Source organism: Bactrocera dorsalis, chromosome 3 (genome assembly GCF_023373825.1).
Source record: "Bactrocera dorsalis isolate Fly_Bdor chromosome 3, ASM2337382v1, whole genome shotgun sequence".
Classification (NCBI taxonomy): Eukaryota; Metazoa; Arthropoda; class Insecta; order Diptera; family Tephritidae; genus Bactrocera; species Bactrocera dorsalis.
This window is the reverse complement of record NC_064305.1, coordinates 76,312,771-76,328,166: the sequence shown is the minus strand read 5'-3', so window position 1 is coordinate 76,328,166 and position 15,396 is coordinate 76,312,771. Positions and strand designations below refer to the sequence as shown.

The window sequence follows — 15,396 nt, the reverse complement described above, 5'->3', positions numbered from 1 at the left end:
GCAAAAAAATATTACCAAAATTAAGTTGGGCATTGCTGACTTATTAGCAGTCCTTGGCTGGTTAAAAAAATTAGGTCCAATCCGCTTACCTTGACCCTTTAAAAGAATGCTTTTATGTCAGAAATACACTTTAAGTACAAAGTTTCTCAAAGAGAGTCCAAAATTCAAGTGATTTGTAAGCGCTGATACTCGAAAATTATTATGAAATCAAAGTACATTTCATATTGGATAATCATTATTTAAGAAAATTTTTCAAAGCTAATATATATCATTATATTTTCATAACACCAGAAGTATATAGTTTGAGCTTACGAAGAGGTTAATTAATTTAATTAGAGGATCACCACAAAAGCACCAACTCAATCCTTCTTTTATCTTCATAGAACCTTAGACAAATATGGCCTTCGCTCAGTGTTTCCAGTGGTTTCAAGCATCTATTGGATTTTGTATTGCTACCGAATTGGGGTTTAAGGAAGTACATAGTTACCCTCAAAGTTGGGTTAGGTTAGATTAGGGTAGTGTGGTAGGCCAATGCGCCATGCATAGACCAGTTTTGGTTCTTTGCAATATCAAATGAGGTTCAGTTACTAGGTCCATGAGGAGTATTCATCCTTTACGATGCCTGCGATTTAGGCAAATCTTAATAGACTCTGTGCCCTCACTATTGATACCTACTCCAGTGCTCCATTGTTTCTCTGGTAACTTGCTCTAGACTTCCTGCAGTCTTCTCGAGCGTGTGTTGCCAGTTAGTATTTCGATCATGTTCCAGTAGTCGGCCCGCCGATTTTGCTGCTCAGTTTTCAGCAAAATGGTCTATAGGTGGCAGGCTTAGTACCAATTCAAGAGCCGCCGTTGGAGTTGTTCTTAAAGCTGCCATTATGTACAGCGGAGCGAGACTCTGAACCCTTTCCATTGGCTTCCGGCAGGTGGATTTCCGTACGCCTGTCCTCCATACTACTTTACAGTAGATAAGAATTAGTCTTACAATGGTCGTGTAGCACTAGTGCTTGAGAGAGGTAGGGAGCCCCCAGGTTGTGTCGACCATCTGCCTACACGCATATAAAGCATTGCTAGCCTTTCTCACTCTTTCTTTCACGTTGTGCTTCCACAGCAGTTTGCTGTCCAAGACAACCCCAAGGTACTTGGTGCGGTCCTTGAGAGAGTTGTGTCCCGATTTTTGGGATGCACCTTCCATTGTAGAATCTTGTGCTTTCTTGTGAACACAAGTATATCCGCTTGCTCCGCGTTCTATGCCAGACCCGCTTGCTGTGGCTTATTCTGGAAAGTGTTACGAGTGCAGACACCTATTCGTTATTAAGAAATAATATAAGGAAATGCCGGCCATATATGTCACCAACTTAGGGGTTTTGCCGTCCTTAGCAGTTTATTCACCACCAATGTCCACAAAAGCGCACTTCACCTTGAGGAGTACATCTACAGACTTCCTTGATCTCACTAGCGTTGTTCCATTCTGTTCTTAACCTTCTAGGGGTCAAAAGGCTTCTGATTCAGCGTTGTAAAGCTAATTGACTGAATACTATTCAGCATAGATTCCGTAGAGACGTTGTTGAACCCTTTAGAAATGTCCAGGAATGCTGCAAGAACTGAAAATCTTCGTCGCCTTCTTGGAAGTAAGCAGTTAAGGGAGAAATGCGGTTAAAGTTTTTCGTGCCGAAGTTGACTGATCTTAACTCTTCAACACTAAAACGGTTTGGAGAAGGAAATTGTTTTCTTCACTACTTATTCTATAAATGAAAGAATGGTTTTTACTTCGAAGTTTACTTTAAGACAAAAAAGAAATAATAGATTTTTTTGAAAATACTAGACTAGTATATTTTTCTAAAGAGTCATACCTCTGATATTTCGTAAATTAATATAAATATGCGTGGCTAAGCTTGGAAAGGTTCAACGAATGACCATCTGGTGCAGCATCCTCGACTACATACATACATATATACTGTTATATATAAAATGTATTTACTCATATATATTTTTATATACATATAATACATTTCTGTTTCATATACTCATAGCTAAATATTTTCACCATATATATACATAGATACTCAGCATAGTAGATATATTCACTACGAAAGCACCCGGAAGTGTTTGAAAGTAATCATAAATGGTTTCTAACGGGTGATTTTTTTGAGGTTAGGATTTTCATGCATTAGTATTTGACAGATCACGTGGGATTTCAGACATGGTGTCAAAGAGAAAGATGCTCAGTATGCTTTGACATTTCATCATGAATAGACTTACTAACGAGCAACGCTTGCAAATCATTGAATTTTATTACCAAAATCAGTGTTCGGTTCGAAATGTGTTTATCGACAAATTTTGTTCAGCGATGAGGCTCATTTCTGGTTGAATGGCTACGTAAATAAGCAAAATTGCCGCATTTGGGGTGAAGAGCAACCAGAAGCCGTTCAAGAACTGCCCATGCATCCCGAAAAATGCACTGTTTGGTGTGGTTTGTACGCTGGTGGAATCATTGGACCGTATTTTTTCAAAGATGCTGTTGGACGCAACGTTACGGTGAATGGCGATCGCTATCGTTCGATGCTAACAAACTTTTTGTTGCCAAAAATGGAAGAACTGAACTTGGTTGACATGTGGTTTCAACAAGATGGCGCTACATGCCACACAGCTCGCGATTCTATGGCCATTTTGAGGGAAAACTTCGGACAACAATTCATCTCAAGAAATGGACCCGTAAGTTGGCCACCAAGATCATGCGATTTAACGCCTTTAGACTATTTTTTGTGGGGCTACGTCAAGTCTAAAGTCTACAGAAATAAGCCAGCAACTATTCCAGCTTTGGAAGACAACATTTCCGAAGAAATTCGGGCTATTCCGGCCGAAATGCTCGAAAAAGTTGCCCAAAATTGGACTTTCCGAATGGACCACCTAAGACGCAGCCGCGGTCAACATTTAAATGAAATTATCTTCAAAAAGTAAATGTCATGAACCAATCTAACGTTTCAAATAAAGAACCGATGAGATTTTGCAAATTTTATGCGTTTTTTTTTTTTTAAAAGTTATCAAGCTCTTAAAAAATCACCCTTTATGTCGAAAGCGCAAATCTATTTCACTGCCTTTATATGTATATCCATTCATTCATTCATTCACAAGGCATTCATGGCAGCGCCGCACAGTTAACACTCCATGGAAAATCAGCCAGCAAATGCTATAATAGAGACATGAAGTTGACTTCCCCGCATGCTCCACCCACTCGCCCTCGTGCTGTAGGCTTCACTTCATGCATTTTATAGTGCTTCACTTTGGTCGAAACGTGACTGCTGGCGTGCGAAAAGCCCTCCTTCTACCTCAATTACTTCGTGTAATAGCTTTTAGTTTTATTACTATTCTAATGACTTTAGCATAAAATGAAAATTGCAACAACACTTCCTTTGCTGGCTGTGCTAACTGTTTATCTAACAGGAAATTAAATATATGTGTGCTGGTATTTATTCTGCTCTGTTATTATTAGTTTTAAGTGAAATTACTTTCCGAGTGTTCGAGTATCTGCTTTAGTGGCTCATTAAGCTGAGAAAATATGTTGGAAAGTAGAGCAAAAATTTATCGAATTATAAGTCACTTAGCTTGTTTTATAACGGTAGCAATTAATTTATTTACTTACAGTTTATATCCATTAGTTGGTTGTTTTAAGTTATAATTTCTATGTGACTTTCAACTGAAAATAAAAGTGGAAAAAAATCCAAGATTAATTCAGCAATGCATTTTCCATATATAGACATACTTTTTGAACTTTTAAAACAGCGTTTCCGATTAGTCACATTAGAACTTTTAATATAAAGAATTTTTGTTGATTTTTGTTTCAACACATTTTTGATGCACAGACATACCATTGCCACATTGCCCTCTCGATTAGTTTTAGCTGATTTTAGCTGTTAACTGTCCGACGCTGATTAGCATATATGGTACAACTATAAGATAAGCAAAATTATTATACACTGCAGCAACATAACAGCATAAATTTTAACAAACAATTTGGAATTGCTGTTATAATCCCTGGCAAACAACATAGCAATATAATTTGTTCGTTTTATGTTACTGCAAAGCCGCCGAGTGCTCCGCTGTTATTTTGTTACAGCATGCATAACAACGTAGGAATGTTACATATCTGCGCATACAACAGTTGTTGTCTCGTCATCACGAAGTAGGGGAACAGCACTGCAGAAAATTATAAGTGCAACAGAATAACCGAATGTTACTCCAATTTCATGCATGCTCGTTAACATTCTCTGTTTGATAGTCGTGTGTCGGTAAGTGCGCGTTGCTACTTGATCGCGATCGAAGTTTGTGAAAAAGTAAGAAATTAATCATTTAGTAGATTTTTTTTGAGTGTTATTTAAAAATTATTCGAATTTGTGAATTTAAAGTGTATGTTAATTAAATAAGTGAAAGTGTACAAAAGCCATTTAGCCAAGCGGTGTAATGTGTTGGTTTGGCAAACATGTTTCAGCATGCTCGCATGTGAGAAATGTGCTTTTACTCAAATATTCTGAACTGCGCGTTATGCACGCAAACATATGTAAGTACATACATATGATTGCTGATAATTTGTCAATTTTTGAAAGTTCGAAAAATGCTGAAACTAAGTTAGAATTTTTTCATACTTATATTTAATATGTGTATACATATACTTGTTATATTAGCTCTAGTAATAATATACAATTTATATCATTAATTTTACATTATATTAAATTCATAACAAATATGAAAAGTTTAATGCTTCCTACGCTTTTCTTCTTTCTTTTCAGCTATGCCTGCATATTCCAGTGTCCAATTAAAAATAAAAAGAAAATCATAAAAGCTCTAAAATATATTCCATTAAAGTATAACTTTGTGCATAAATCATAAAATAAGAGAAAAGTGCTAAAATATTAAAATATAGAAAAAAGAAAAATGAAAATTGCAAAACTTGAAATAATAACTTCTTAAACTCAGTAAACATAAAATGCTACTAAAATAGTTTAGTTTAAAAGCTTCCGCTAATAAAAAGAAAATAAAAATAAAAAAAGTGAATTAAATTAATAAATTAGTGTAAGATATAATAAGCTGATAATTTAAATTATATAACGTAGTAAAAAATCAATAGAAAAAATAAGTGAAAGTGCGACTCGTTGGAAAAATTGTCTTTGTCGGTTCAAAGTGAGTGTGGAAATAAAAAAAATTAAATAAAAATAGCAAATAACTTATCGCGGAAAATCGCATCTAAAAACTGATTTAATTACGAAAACTAAATGTAATAAATACGCTCCTGTTATCTGTACATAAAAAAATAATGTTATTAAAAATATATAGTCGTAAACGAATGCACAGTGTGTTACAAAAGTGTTGAAAAATATTTAAAAAAAAATAAATAAAAAAAAAAATGAATAAAAATTTAAAAATGTAAAAGCATGCGTAGTGGTCACTTAAGCGTTAAAGTTAAACAAAACCTACAATAACGAAATATAATAATAATAATTGTGTTATTAAGCAGGCGAAATAACTTCGTTAAAAGCATTTGCTGTGGCACGAGAATGGGATTGGCGCACGCAAAAGGTGAGTCCACCAACAGAAATTCTATACAAAGCATAATAAAAAATAATGTAAATAAGGAAAAACACAAAAAAAGACAAAAAAAAATACAAAAATTACAGCACGCAGCTCTTGCAGCCGCTTGCCTTTGCTTCACTCGCTGGTGCGACGTGACGTATGCGCAACATTTTTAAACATTCGAGTAAGCCGCCAACAGCAGGCGTGCGAGCCTTTCAAACATACTATCGAATAAACGCGTATATATGTGCAGGTTCATTTATATATGTTTATATATGTACATGTGTGTTTGTATGTATGTATATCAGCAGATTGTACGCACTGGGCGATAACGAATGTTAAAGCACGCCGCGTGAACACGAGATTGAATGTCACGCATACGCGCTGCCCCTGCCGGTCTATTTGTATGTGATGTGTTTTGTGTGTGTATGTATGCTTGGCTGGTAACATCAATTCTGCTTGTAACTTTATGTATAAATAATAAAGGCAAAGTGAAAAGAAACAATAACAATTTTAAAGCATCTCACGCGCACCAACTACAATGGCGTCATAAAACCGCAGATTTTTTGTGATTTATACCCACTCTGCATGCGCCGTAAAAAGTCCATATTCGTGATGGAGCCACAATGGCTTAACCGCGCGCATATGTGTACAGTGTGCTATAAACTAACGTATTAATAAAGCTTTTTCATGCAAAGTGAAGCCTGGCAGGTTCATATTCTGCACAATATATTTTCGTACGTGTGTTGTTGTACTGCAGCTTGGCTCGATTTGCGTTTCCTATAAATAAATGCAGCGCATAAATTCTTAATTTTCGGCTGAAATTCAAGCTATTGCAGTGGTGTGCTTGTATAGCGGATCATAAAATCTTTTTTTCAATCTTTTTTTAAGTTATTTTTTCAATTTTTTGCAGTCAGGCATAGTTTTTGTCGTTAATTTGGTGCAATTGTTTGAAGAGTTTTGGTTTTACAATAGAATTCCTTTCATATTCAGAGCAAAGTTAAAACTATTGGCCGGTTTTATTAATTTTAGGATTTTTTTTAGAGCAATACGACTGAATTTCGTCGTTTATAATTTGTTTCAAACAATTGAAACCACAAAGGACTTTTTGTGCCTTAAATATTTGTTATCTACACTTAAATTGTTAAATTGCTATTTTGTTCTGATTTTATTATTATTTTCTGATTACTTATAGTTATTAGTTTCTCCAGGAAAGCAATAGCATTTGCTGGTATTTGCGTTTAAAAAATTGATTTTTTTTATATTTAAAAAAATATTTTTATACTCGTATTATGAATTCAAACTTTACGTTCCTCAAATTTCTTATGTGTTTTAGAATTTTGCAAAATTTTTTTAACTAAAATTAATTTCAAAACTTTTTCTCTAATTAATTTTTGTTGGTAAGGAAATAAATTTTCTTCCTACATCTACTAATTTTATTTGAAAAAAAAAATTTATACAAAAGTAACTTTCCTTTGCAACAAATCGTTTCTTAATTATCCTAAGTTTGTCGCTGAACAGCTGTCCATAAGTAGCTAAGTATATAATCATGTTTTATTTACCGATAGCCTTACATAGTTGCTATTTTTTTTTTTTCAAATTTACTGTAGTTTCAATTATAATATATAATAATAATAATATTTACGATTTCCGAGTACTTTTTTATCACAATGTAAATACAGTCAAGGAATTTCTCAACACACACACTTCGATTTAGCTAATCTGAAAATCAAACGTAATAGAATTCTGAAAATCAAAAGAGCCCTTATATCAATATTTAAGACATTTGTGAGGAAGTTTACTTACGAAACAAAAAATAGCAAAAACAAAAACAATCAAAACTTAAAAAATGACACGGAAAACACTCTTCACATAGTTACCATACAATATGAAAATTTTCTTGGTAAGCATACTCTGTTTGTTAATCTTATTGTTTGGTTAGTCCATCTTTGGTATAGGTCACTGCTTGTAGAACTTTTCTAAACTTTTAGTTACATCGGCAGAAATTTTGGGCCAACCTCGGGTAAGATCATTTTAAGGGTTTATTTTCTTTTCTTAAACTTTTCCAACTTTATTTAATCGAATTTATATCTGGGATTGTGGTAGTAAATTTTGTTGTCTGTATGCATTATAGAGAAAGCAGTCTCGAAGAACATGCGCATTATGTTTTGGAGTAGCCTTCAAATTGTGTTCCCAATATGTTTTTATAAACACAAAGATCTATAATACCCTCTGTAGAAACCAAACGACTAACTCCAGAGAAAGCCATGGCAACCAAAACTATAATGTAGCCGGCTTCATATTTGTCCATAGGTATAATATGTTTCACATCATGCGTAGTATTTGGCCTATTTTAGATCACTTTCAGAAATCATCACTGCCAAAAATAATGTACTTAATTTTGTCGGAAAAAGGCACTCTTTTCCAAAACCCACAACTTTTTGCCACATGTGTCAGATTTTCCAAAAACAATTTTTGTAACACCGTTGAGAATACTTCCTAATCTGCAGAAAAGTTTTCCAATATCCGATATTTATCCTTAAAATTCATATATATGTACTATATATTGTCACCTAAAAAGCAAACTAACCTAACAACATTTTCGAAAATATTCAGGGATAAGAAAGAAACATTTTGGTTAAAACTGGGTTACATCCGATAGCAGAACCTTAAAATGTTGGGCATATGTACTTATGTACATATATGTATGTAATTTGTTAGTAGTTATTTAGCATTGTAGTTATTTTGCATTTCAGGTGACGTTATAAATCTACAATTCATTTAAAATATTCTTTAAAAGAGTTTGTAGTAAATCATTTGATGTTACTTATTTGTTTCTTAATGTCAACTCTACCAGTATATTTCAAATATGAGACACTCCCATTCATAAATATACGTTTTGCCAATAAACCGACAACAGCGCCATTTATCGAACTTTTAATTTTGGCCTAATTTAATCTCTATGTACTCTTAAGCATTAAAAATGTGAATTTCAACTCACTAAACGTGCAATAAAGCAGCGCTAGCTTTCTGAATACATTATCAGCTATGTGCGAAACAAAACTATGTCCAAATTTTTTAAACTTTCATAGCTTTTTTCAAATAAATCATAGTTTTGTGTATATTCACGGATATGTTTTTGCACTTTCAAATAGAAAGATATGTTCATTTTAAATTAACTGGATGGGGGATGGGGTCATGTGTAAAGGTTCACGCAAGTGAGGAAAGTTCTCTGATCGCCATTCACTTGGGAGTGGCCAGAAACGATTCTTTTACATATGGCTCAAGCAGCTCACGACTTCCGGTCTTTGGCCAAGTATCCTCTGGGTAGCCTAAGAACATCCGTTTTAAGGCGAGCTAAAGTGAGAAGGCGAAACATCCCCTACATAGGGTTGTGCGCTAGGTTTGGGACCCGCCACGTAAAAAAAAAAAAAAACCAATGAAAACTTCGGCTATAATCGCGTAAGCGGTGTCTACGCCAATTAAGAAGAAGAAGGATGAACACAGAGAGAAATAAGTGTTAGTACCTTCTTTTAAAATAAATTTAAATGTTTTCAATGCACTTTGAATCCTTTTGTGAAATGGAAGGAGGTATTTTTACTTACTCTATTCCTCTGAAAAAGATATTAGTTCCTATATGGTACTATGAAGGTTAAGTGATATAATTTTGCTGCTACGGGCAAAATAAACAAATGCTCTTTTAGTATGATTTTAGAAAAATTTAAATTGTATTTTTTCCACACTTTTAGCAGAACAGCCTAATTTCCAAAAAACTAGCTAAGATTTCACTGATGCATTCTATGTAAAATATAATTTCTATCTTGGTGGCCAAACGACCGGCCCAAAATTTGAAATTATGTGCTCACCGAAGTGTCCTCTCAATAAATTCATTAATTGGTGCAATGTGTAGGAATTAGCGCTGTCTTGTTGAAACCAAATGTCGTCGAGATCACGATTGAACCGCTGTTTTTTCTGGACGAAATGCCAATTTTTTCATGTTACTCTTCGTCCCAAAGGCGGCAATTTTCCTTGCTCACATACCCACTGAGCAAAAAATGGACCTTATCGTTGAACAATTTTGGCTCGAAAACATCGGATCTTCTGGGTATTTTCAAGAGCCCGTAGAGCGAAGCGATGACGCTTAGGAAGGTCGAGCGGCTTCAGTTCTTGTACATGCTGTTTTTTGTAGGCTTTTAATTTAAAATTTCGGTAAAAGCTGCCAAGTCGTGGCTATTGAAAAAAGTACATGTACTTGGATCACCCGTTATTTAAATACAGCAATCTAATTTAGTTGAAATCACCCAACTGAAGTGACTTTTATATACTTTTTTTGGGTAAAACTCCAAGTTTATGAAAAGAGTATATTGCTAAAAACAAATTTATAACTCGTGAAACATTAAATCCTATTATTATTTCCATACTATAGATATAATATGTCGATTCAGTTTTTGTTGATTTAAAAATATTTCTGAGAATTTTTTTGAGCATTGAAAGCTCTCAACTCTGCTAAATTTGCTCTCAAAGCAATTTGTATTTAATGGAGTTTATTTAAGTTGTTCATTATACTGAATTCAAACTGTGCAAAGTTGCATTTCATAAAGTACAAATGAAATTTATTTCTACTTTTGTTGTGGTTTTTTGTTTTTGTTGTCATGCTAAACAAAAGTTGCTTTGAAATAACAAAGACAATTGCTTTCTAATTGAGACAGCAGTGAAATATTTTCGGAATATTTATATATATACGCACACTTATTCTAATTTGTTGGGGAAAACAAAGTGAAATGTCCAACTGAATTAAATCCGACAAGCAACAAATTGCTGAAATTTCTGGAAATCAAAATTATTTCACGAATAAACAAAATTTGTCTGCGTCTTGAGTAAACAACAACAGCAACAAAATAGAAAATTTGCCGCAAAAATATTTGCATACAAAAGCCAACAACAATAAGCACATACCACAGAGATCTCGAAAGCACTTTGTGCAGATTTTTGTTGAAATTCAATTGAATTTTCTAATTCACTTTGCGGTGTCTAAGCAGGATACATTGTGCTATTTGCAAATTTCTTGCCGCACTGCCAACTTTTTGTGTGTTTCTTTGTATGTGTGTGCGCTGGCGCGATATGCATCAGAAGTCATACAATATCCACAAAAATACACGCGCTTGTAGCAGAGTGAAACCCAGCGGAAATGAAATGAAATTGTGGGCACAAAATGGAATAACTGTTTCGCAGACGGTAAATCAATAAAACGCCAAAAAACTCGCTGACGCGTTGACTCGCTGAATCGCTTCGTTGTTGGTGTTTTTGTTGTTGTTATTATGTGATAGTAGGCTTGGCTTTACAGTTCTGGTTGTGTGTAGTTTTAGTTGCTTGTGGTTGTTGGTGCTGCTTGTTGTTGTTGTGGCTTTTAACTGCTGTTGCTGTTAGTTTACGTTGCGTGTTAGTGCAGTTTGCCGGCAATCGAGTCGCATGACTTTGAAAATTGTGGTTTTTTTTGTTTTTTCTACACGTTTTGGGTCTTCTCAAGTTCTATCCGAAATACATTGAAGATTTTTTTAATATGATTTTATTGCTCCAAATACCAGTTATATACTTCCGCTCAGGGGCAAACTAAAAAAAGTACTCAATTGCCTTTCTATTTTACCAGATAATTTCTTCTTCTTCTTTTTGTTTTTTTCTAATATTCCATGTTTTTGCATGTAAAAATGAATTATAAAGTATTTCGGCTTTCAATTACCAAAATACTTTGTTTTTGTTTTTGCTTTTGCTTTTTATAACTCAGTCTGCAAAGTTGTAGTTAGAGTTTTTAGCATTTCCGGTAATTATAGCGCAGGTATAATAGTTGTTGTAATTTTCACACAAAAATCTTACTAAACAAATTTTATCGTGTCTTACTTAATTATAACCGAACGCTTGATCGGAACTCTATCATTTAACTTGAGTGTCGGTACCATCATTATGGACAAATACTGCTTCCATAAACTGAACTGTATCATACTTTCAGTAGACTACTCGACATTGTACCACAATTAAGATTAAAGCAATGTCTTGAACAATAACTCATGGCAAACTTTCTAAAGTTATCTTGGCAAGTAAAAAAATATTCCGTACAAGAACTTGATTCATACCGGTTGGCTTGCAAGATAACTTATGATATAGTGGATATCGGAAAATAAGCAGCTTCTTGGAAAGAAACGGACGAAAGTTCAGGTATGAGTTCGATTCATTGACACGCTTTATACCGCCTCACACCAAAAACTTTATCCAAAATGTGTTTACTCGATCCATGTTGAGATGTTGAGATTCTCCGTTTGTTTCTTGTATCTGTTTCTGTCACTTTTCGCTGTAATCATCTTTAACAGAGTTGTATGGATGAACGACTTGCATGAGGCAAGTTTTTGAAGGCTTCATGACTTTCACTAAATGCCTTGCGTTCGTGATAAAATAGACTGAAAACACCTTTTGACAACCACATGGTGGTAATGTCCCAAAATAAGATATCTTTATATAGTTTTGTTGACAGATAAAGAGATGGGTATGGCTAAGTCGACTTAGCTCGCCACTCTTATCATTTATATGTATACTTTATAGGGTATCCGGCGTTTTCTGCTGCGAGTTACTTTTTTCGTTAATTAATATATTCAAAATCCAACTTGATTTAGATGGGCACACTTATAATACGCGCGCTGACCGAAAACCTCTTTTTTCCTAGATTCGCACATCCTCAATTTATTTTTATAACGGGTGATTTTTTTGAGGTTAGGATTTTCATGCATTAGTATTTGACAGATCACGTGGGATTTCAGACATGGTGTCAAAGAGAAAGATGCTCAGTATGCTTTGACATTTCATCATGAATAGACTTACTAACGAGCAACGCTTGCAAATCATTGAATTTTATTACCAAAATCAGTGTTCGGTTCGAAATGTGTTTTATCGACAAATTTTGTTCAGCGATGAGGCTCATTTCTGGTTGAATGGCTACGTAAATAAGCAAAATTGCCGCATTTGGGGTGAAGAGCAACCAGAAGCCGTTCAAGAACTGCCCATGCATCCCGAAAAATGCACTGTTTGGTGTGGTTTGTACGCTGGTGGAATCATTGGACCGTATTTTTTCAAAGATGCTGTTGGACGCAACGTTACGGTGAATGGCGATCGCTATCGTTCGATGCTAACAAACTTTTTGTTGCCAAAAATGGAAGAACTGAACTTGGTTGACATGTGGTTTCAACAAGATGGCGCTACATGCCACACAGCTCGCGATTCTATGGCCATTTTGAGGGAAAACTTCGGACAACAATTCATCTCAAGAAATGGACCCGTAAGTTGGCCACCAAGATCATGCGATTTAACGCCTTTAGACTATTTTTTGTGGGGCTACGTCAAGTCTAAAGTCTACAAAAATAAGCCAGCAACTATTCCAGCTTTGGAAGACAACATTTCCGAAGAAATTCGGGCTATTCCGGCCGAAATGCTCGAAAAAGTTGCCCAAAATTGGACTTTCCGAATGGACCACCTAAGACGCAGCCGCGGTCAACATTTAAATGAAATTATCTTCAAAAAGTAAATGTCATGAACCAATCTAACGTTTCAAATAAAGAACCGATGAGATTTTGCAAATTTTATGCGTTTTTTTTTTAAAAAAGTTATCAAGCTCTTAAAAAATCACCCTTTATATCGACACAAAGGACTTATAACGCATTCCCCGAAGCGAACTTTTTAGTAGTGGAAACAGAAAAAAATATACAGAAAGCCAAAGTTGGCGAATATGGAGTTGAGCGAAGGTGGAGTTTACATATATGTACTACATAAGATAATCTATAATCATTCTGACGCCCACACGACGGTTTCAAGCACTGTTTCTTTCACTTTTTCGATATTAACGTCATTTAAGAGATCTGGTTGACAGATTCCAAAGAGGCAAGTTCTCGATGACCTTATGATGAGTTTTACCTCCCCCGAATGCTTTGTGTTCAAGATAAATTACCAACGACTTCCAAAACATTTCTTCGATTCTCTTAAAAATTTTCAAGTAAATTCGATGTCAAATTTTTTTCATGGTAAAATCGCTAAACAAACTGTTACCAGAAACTTACTAATGTGGAGACTATGTTAAAAAAATTTTGACATATCACATCATGTTCTTGAAAGATATGCAAAGATGATTTTCATCCAACGCTGTTTTCTCTTTTTCATGGGGGATGTTTTCTCTTACCACTCTCAAGTGAATGACGCTCAGAGAACTGTCCGCACTTAACTTCTGAACATGGATCCATCCTCCATAAAGATTATAAACAATTGCTTCCACTATAGTCTCTACAATAGCTTCCTGCTTTTTTCCCATGTATACAAAAGTAGTGTCTTTACAATTGAATCGATCGCTCGTTAAAATTTTAGGAACTTTAAGTAAATCTAAATTTCGTACGAAAGAGACTTTTTTGGAGATTTAAAAACTGTCCCCTTTTTGAAGTAACTTTTACTTCAATTGTTCGAAAATTAGTTTAAAGACCAGAACAATCAGATCCATAGCAAGCAAAAATGTTTCAAGTTGGTGTTGGTATCGTATTGTAATAATTGCAGTAGCTGAAATCTGGATGTGATCTTATTGCCTTCAGAGTTAGTTGGAATTGTGTGTGAAGGTTTTTATGAACGCGCATAACGCAAAGCCGGTTTCAAGAACGATATACCAATAGCTGTGCAGTGACGTTATAACGGGTGATTTTTTGAGGTTAGGATTTTCATGCATTAGTATTTGACAGATCACGTGGGATTTCAGACATGGTGTCAAAGAGAAAGATGCTCAGTATGCTTTGACATTTCATCATGAATAGACTTACTAACGAGCAACGCTTGCAAATCATTGAATTTTATTACCAAAATCAGTGTTCGGTTCGAAATGTGAAAATCCGCTTTTTTATCGACAAATTTTGTTCAGCGATGAGGCTCATTTCTGGTTGAATGGCTACGTAAATAAGCAAAATTGCCGCATTTGGGGTGAAGAGCAACCAGAAGCCGTTCAAGAACTGCCCATGCATCCCGAAAAATGCACTGTTTGGTGTGGTTTGTACGCTGGTGGAATCATTGGACCGTATTTTTTCAAAGATGCTGTTGGACGCAACGTTACGGTGAATAGCGATCGCTATCGTTCGATGCTAACAAACTTTTTGTTGCCAAAAATGGAAGAACTGAACTTGGTTGACATGTGGTTTCAACAAGATGGCGCTACATGCCACACAGCTCGCGATTCTATGGCCATTTTGAGGGAAAACTTCGGACAACAATTCATCTCAAGAAATGGACCCGTAAGTTGGCCACCAAGATCATGCGATTTAACGCCTTTAGACTATTTTTTGTGGGGCTACGTCAAGTCTAAAGTCTACAGAAATAAGCCAGCAACTATTCCAGCTTTGGAAGACAACATTTCCGAAGAAATTCGGGCTATTCCGGCCGAAATGCTCGAAAAAGTTGCCCAAAATTGGACTTTCCGAATGGACCACCTAAGACGCAGCCGCGGTCAACATTTAAATGAAATTATCTTCAAAAAGTAAATGTCATGAACCAATCTAACGTTTCAAATAAAGAACCGATGAGATTTTGCAAATTTTATGCGTTTTTTTTTTTAAAAAAAGTTATCAAGCTCTTCAAAAATCACCCTACAACTTTTGCAAGCGTTCATTGTTCATCATATGATGGAACTATGGGATCTTAACTACCCCATGCGGTTTATCCTTAAATATACAACTGCTTAATAAAACGTTCTGTGAATTAAAATTTATGTCGAAAGATTGCAAAACAAGTACGGTCTGGTGTTTGAAGAGCTGTTACTGG

At 35.0% G+C, this 15,396-nt stretch overlaps 2 protein-coding genes across 6 annotated transcripts in view; both read left to right on the top strand.

Moving 5' to 3' along the window:
• LOC105229183 (sodium/potassium-transporting ATPase subunit beta-1-interacting protein) overlaps positions 1-5,370 on the top strand; it is a 236,659-nt gene extending 231,289 nt beyond the window's left edge. For both annotated transcript variants that reach the window (XR_007422397.1, XR_007422398.1), the window contains one exon: positions 4,788-5,370. The gene's annotated coding sequence lies outside the window, so the exon portion shown is untranslated. The remainder of the gene's footprint in view (positions 1-4,787) is intronic.
• Positions 5,371-5,433: 63 nt separating this feature from the next.
• LOC105229112 (sodium channel protein 60E) overlaps positions 5,434-15,396 on the top strand; it is a 292,253-nt gene continuing 282,290 nt past the window's right edge. For all 4 annotated transcript variants that reach the window (XM_049453420.1, XM_049453418.1, XM_049453419.1 and 1 more), the window contains exon 1: positions 5,434-5,574. The gene's annotated coding sequence lies outside the window, so the exon portion shown is untranslated. The remainder of the gene's footprint in view (positions 5,575-15,396) is intronic.